At 41.7% G+C, this 4,117-nt stretch overlaps 1 pseudogene; it reads right to left on the bottom strand.

Annotated features, from left to right (window-relative positions):
- Positions 1 to 3,214: 3,214 nt before the first annotated feature.
- Positions 3,215 to 3,871, bottom strand: LOC102868385 (annotated as a pseudogene).
- Between the last annotated feature and the right edge of the window lie 246 nt (positions 3,872 to 4,117).

Genomic DNA, 4,117 nt, shown 5'->3' with positions numbered 1-4,117 from the left:
AAAGCCCATCTTGTCATGTACCATCAATACAGTACACTGTTGTTGTTTTTATTGTAATGTGCTGTTGAGTCGCTTGCAACTCATAGTGATCCTATGTACAACAGCCCTAAACTCTGCTCTGTCTTGTGCCAATTGACTGTCTCCAATACACCCATCCCAATTACCCCAGTCACTGAATCAATCCACCTCATAGAGGGCCTTTCCCTCCTGCGCTGTCCGTCCACCCTACCAAGTATGATGTCCCTCTCCAAGGACGTGTCTGTTCTTACAACATGTCCAAAGTATGTTAGACAAAGCCTCAGAATCCTTGCCTCCAGGAGCCACCTGGTTTAATCCTCTCCAGGATGAATCTATTTGTTTTCCTAGCAGTCCATGGTACCCTCAATACTCTTCTTCAGCACCACAGCTCAAAGGCATCAATGCTCCTATCCTCCCTAGTCATTGTCCAACTTTTTGATGCATAACAAATGATAACAAAATAGTCATTGTCCAACTTTCTGATGCATAACAAGTGATAACAAAGACCATGGCCTGTATCAGACGTACGTTAGTTACCAGGGAGACACCATTGCTCTTCAGTACTTTGGAGAGGTCCCTAACAGCAGACTTTCCCATGGCAATGCGCCTTTTAATTTCCGGCTGCTGGTGCCAAGACTGTTGACTATGGAGCCAAGCAAACTAAAGCTGTGTACAATCTCAATCTCTTCACCATCCATCCTGATGCTGCCAATTGGTCCAATGGTGAGAATCTTTGTCTTCTTGATATTGAGCCTCAATCCATATTGGAGGCTGCAGTTCTTGACCCACTTCAGCAAGTGCTTCAGGTCCTCTTCAGTTTCAGCAAGCAGGGTTGTGTCATCTGCATAACACAGATTGTTGATAGATCTCTGAAACCTATACTTGGACCAAGAAGCAGTTGTCAGAATGGAGCAAGGAAGCACTGCATGGTTCAAAATTGAGAAGAGTGTACTCCAGGATGTGTCCTGTCTCCATACCTTTTCAACATCTATGCAGAACAGATTATCTGGGAGCCTTTGCTCTATGAGGAGAAATGTGGGGTCAGTATTGGTGGAAGAAAAGTACACTGTACACAGCAAAAACAAACAAATAAACAAACAAGGAGCTTGGGCGGTCTTGTGTTAAGAAGCTGTGCTGCAATTCCAAAGGTAGTTGTCGTTGTTGTTATTGTGTACAGTACAGTAGAGTCAGAAATGATCCATCGCTGTTCTTGCAGTATTTTTTTCAGAGGTAGTTAATTGCACAGGAGGAGATTGCTTATCCTTCTCACACATAGTAGCTGGTGACCTCAAATCTCATGCCTTTGGGATTGCACTGTGGCCTCTTGCCATTAGGCCACCAGAGCGCCCCAATTCCAAAGGTATACAGTTCAAATCCACTAGCTGTTCCACGGTAGAAGGATAGGTAATCTTCTCCTATGTGCTTTACTGTCTCGGAAGACACACTGTATGGTCAACTATGTGTCAGCTCCAAATTCTCGTTGTGTGATGACACACAAAAGCAAAAACATACCAATAAATACTCAGTGTTTCCAGTTCTACAAGTTTTCTGTTGTCTTCAGGATTATTTGTACAGATTTAAGATTAAGATGTCTATCTGGAGCTGGAGAACTCTCATAGAGTAACGATTATATGAAACTCTGATGGACAGTGGTTAAGTGCACTCTGGCTGAAGGTTCTCTAAGATGTATTTATTTCTTCTTTTTTTTTTATATTTCTTCTTTTGACAGGACATGATATATTCGATATTCTTCACCGACACTACAGTTCAAAGACATCAATTCTCCTTTGCTCTTTCTTATTCATTGTCCAACTTTCAGGTACATATTTAGGATGTTGTTAAAAAGATTATGGTTTGGATTAGGCATAAATTAATCTTTAAACTTATAACACTGCTCTTTAGCACTTTGGAGATGTCCTTGACAGTACATTTTTCCAAAGCAAAACATCTTTTGATGTGTTGACTGCTGCCACTAAGGCTGTTAATTGTAAAATGAAATATCATGTAAAATGAATTATCTAACAACTTCAATGTTTTTTCCCCATCTATCATGGTATTGCCTATTGGTCCAATGATGAATTTTGTTATCTTGATGTTGCCATATTTGATAATTTTTACATTTTATTGAATTACATACGTATATATTGTTTCTGTTATGCGCAGTTGAGTTGCCTGCGACTCATAGTGACCCTATGTAGAACAGCCTTTAAATCTGCTCTATCCTGTGCTAATCTTATTGTCTCTGACACACCTACTCCCCAGTACCCCAGTCACTGAATGAATCCATCACTGAGAGTCTTCCTCTCTTGCACTATCCTGCCACCATCCCAAATATGATGTCCCTCTTCAAGAACTGGTCCCACCTAGCAACATGTCCAAAATATGACAGATGACTCCTTGCCTCAAAGGAATAGCCTGGTCTCACCCTCTCTAGGACAATCCTGCTTGTTCTCCTAGCAGTCCATAGTATATTCACTACTCTTCTCCAGCACCACAGCTCAAAGGCATCAGTTTACCTTATATCATCCCTAGTCATTGTGCAGCTTATCAGGTGCACCTTAATCTCCAGACTGACACTGTTGCTCTTCAGTACTTTGGAGAAGTATCTGATAGTATATTTTCCCAATTTAATGAATCTTTTAATTTCCTGACTGCATGTACCAAAACTGTTGATTGTGGAACTAAGCAAATTAAAGCTGCTAACAATCTTAATTAATCTCTTCACCATCTATCATGATACTGCCTATCAGCCCAATGGTGAGAATATTTCTTTTCTTTTCTTTTTTTTTTTTAATACTCTGACTGTTTTAGTTCAGACTATAATCCCTGTTCTGTGATTAGGGAAAAAAAATCCCAGTTTGCTCCAGCAGTCACTGATGTGGGAAAAACTGGTATCAGATGTTCTCTAAGATCTTTAATTTTTCATCTAGATATAGAAATTAGATGAATAATTAAAAAAATAAATAAAAAGAAACACAATCCGAAGGCTGTGAAGACCAGTCATCCACCTGGGCCCAGCCATTAGTCGTGGTTGTTGGGGATGATATTGCTAAAACCCCAAGCAGGAGTAGTGAGAACAAAAGCAGTTCTTTCTATTGCATGACTAAGACAGATGACCGCATAGCTCCCACACTCTAGACTCCACAGCTTCTATCATGTCCAGCATGAGAATTTCACCCCAGGACCATGTTTGCTATCAGGCTAGCTGAGGTGTATTGGTCTCCCCTTGGGGGTCTTCATAGTCTTCTCATGGTTTCAGCTGGGAGGCAGGGATCATCACCATCTTAAGGATAGGTTGTTTTGAGTGGTGTCCATTGGGGAACAATTTTTCCATGCATTCTCCAGCTCCCATAAGGGTTTGTTAGGTGCTTTTCAAATGCCACATACTCTAGAACATCTTTGGGCACACCTCCCTATCCATACATTAACCAGCCAAACCTGTAATAGATGGCCAGAGTCTGCCGGGTGTGCATTTGTATGATGACCTGGCCGTACATACTACCCAGTTTCACCATGCTTCGACTGTGAATCTGAACCACCTGTGGTGACTCTAAAGATTCCAAGAAGCTCCAGCAGACAGTCTTATGCTTGCTGTCCCTGACCATGTCGGGAAAACAGTGTTCCGTAACCAAGATATAAAGCCAATCATGGTCTGAACTTTTTAGAGAAAGGTGAGCTTCAATGAAGATCTCTTTAGCTGTTTCAGGAAATCTGTTGTTTAAAAGTTTGCATCATATTATTTTTTCTTCCAGATTGACAGCTGTGATGCCACATTCTTCTTCAATTGCTCAGTTCTCTGTTTCAGTCCTTCCTTTGAAAGAGATGATACTGGAGCATCACCCTCTGGAGGAACATGTTGATTGTTGTTGTTATGTGCCATCTAGTCGTTTGCGACTCATAGTGACCCTATGTACAAGAGCCCTAAACGCCGTTCTATCCTGTGCCGACCTCACTGTCTCAGACACATTCATTCCCACAACTCCACTCACAGAATCGATCCATCTCATCGAGGGTCTTCCTCTCCTGTGCCATCCCTCCACTCTCCCAAACATGATGTCCCTCTCCAAGGACCAGTCCCTCCTTGCAACATGCCCAAAGT

The sequence above is a fragment of the Elephantulus edwardii genome, unplaced genomic scaffold, assembly GCF_000299155.1.
Source record: "Elephantulus edwardii isolate Elephantulus edwardi_28Jun2011 unplaced genomic scaffold, EleEdw1.0 scaffold00081, whole genome shotgun sequence".
NCBI classification, from domain to species: Eukaryota; Metazoa; Chordata; class Mammalia; order Macroscelidea; family Macroscelididae; genus Elephantulus; species Elephantulus edwardii.
The sequence above is the reverse complement of the archived record's forward strand: the minus strand, read 5'-3'. Positions and strand labels throughout refer to the sequence as shown.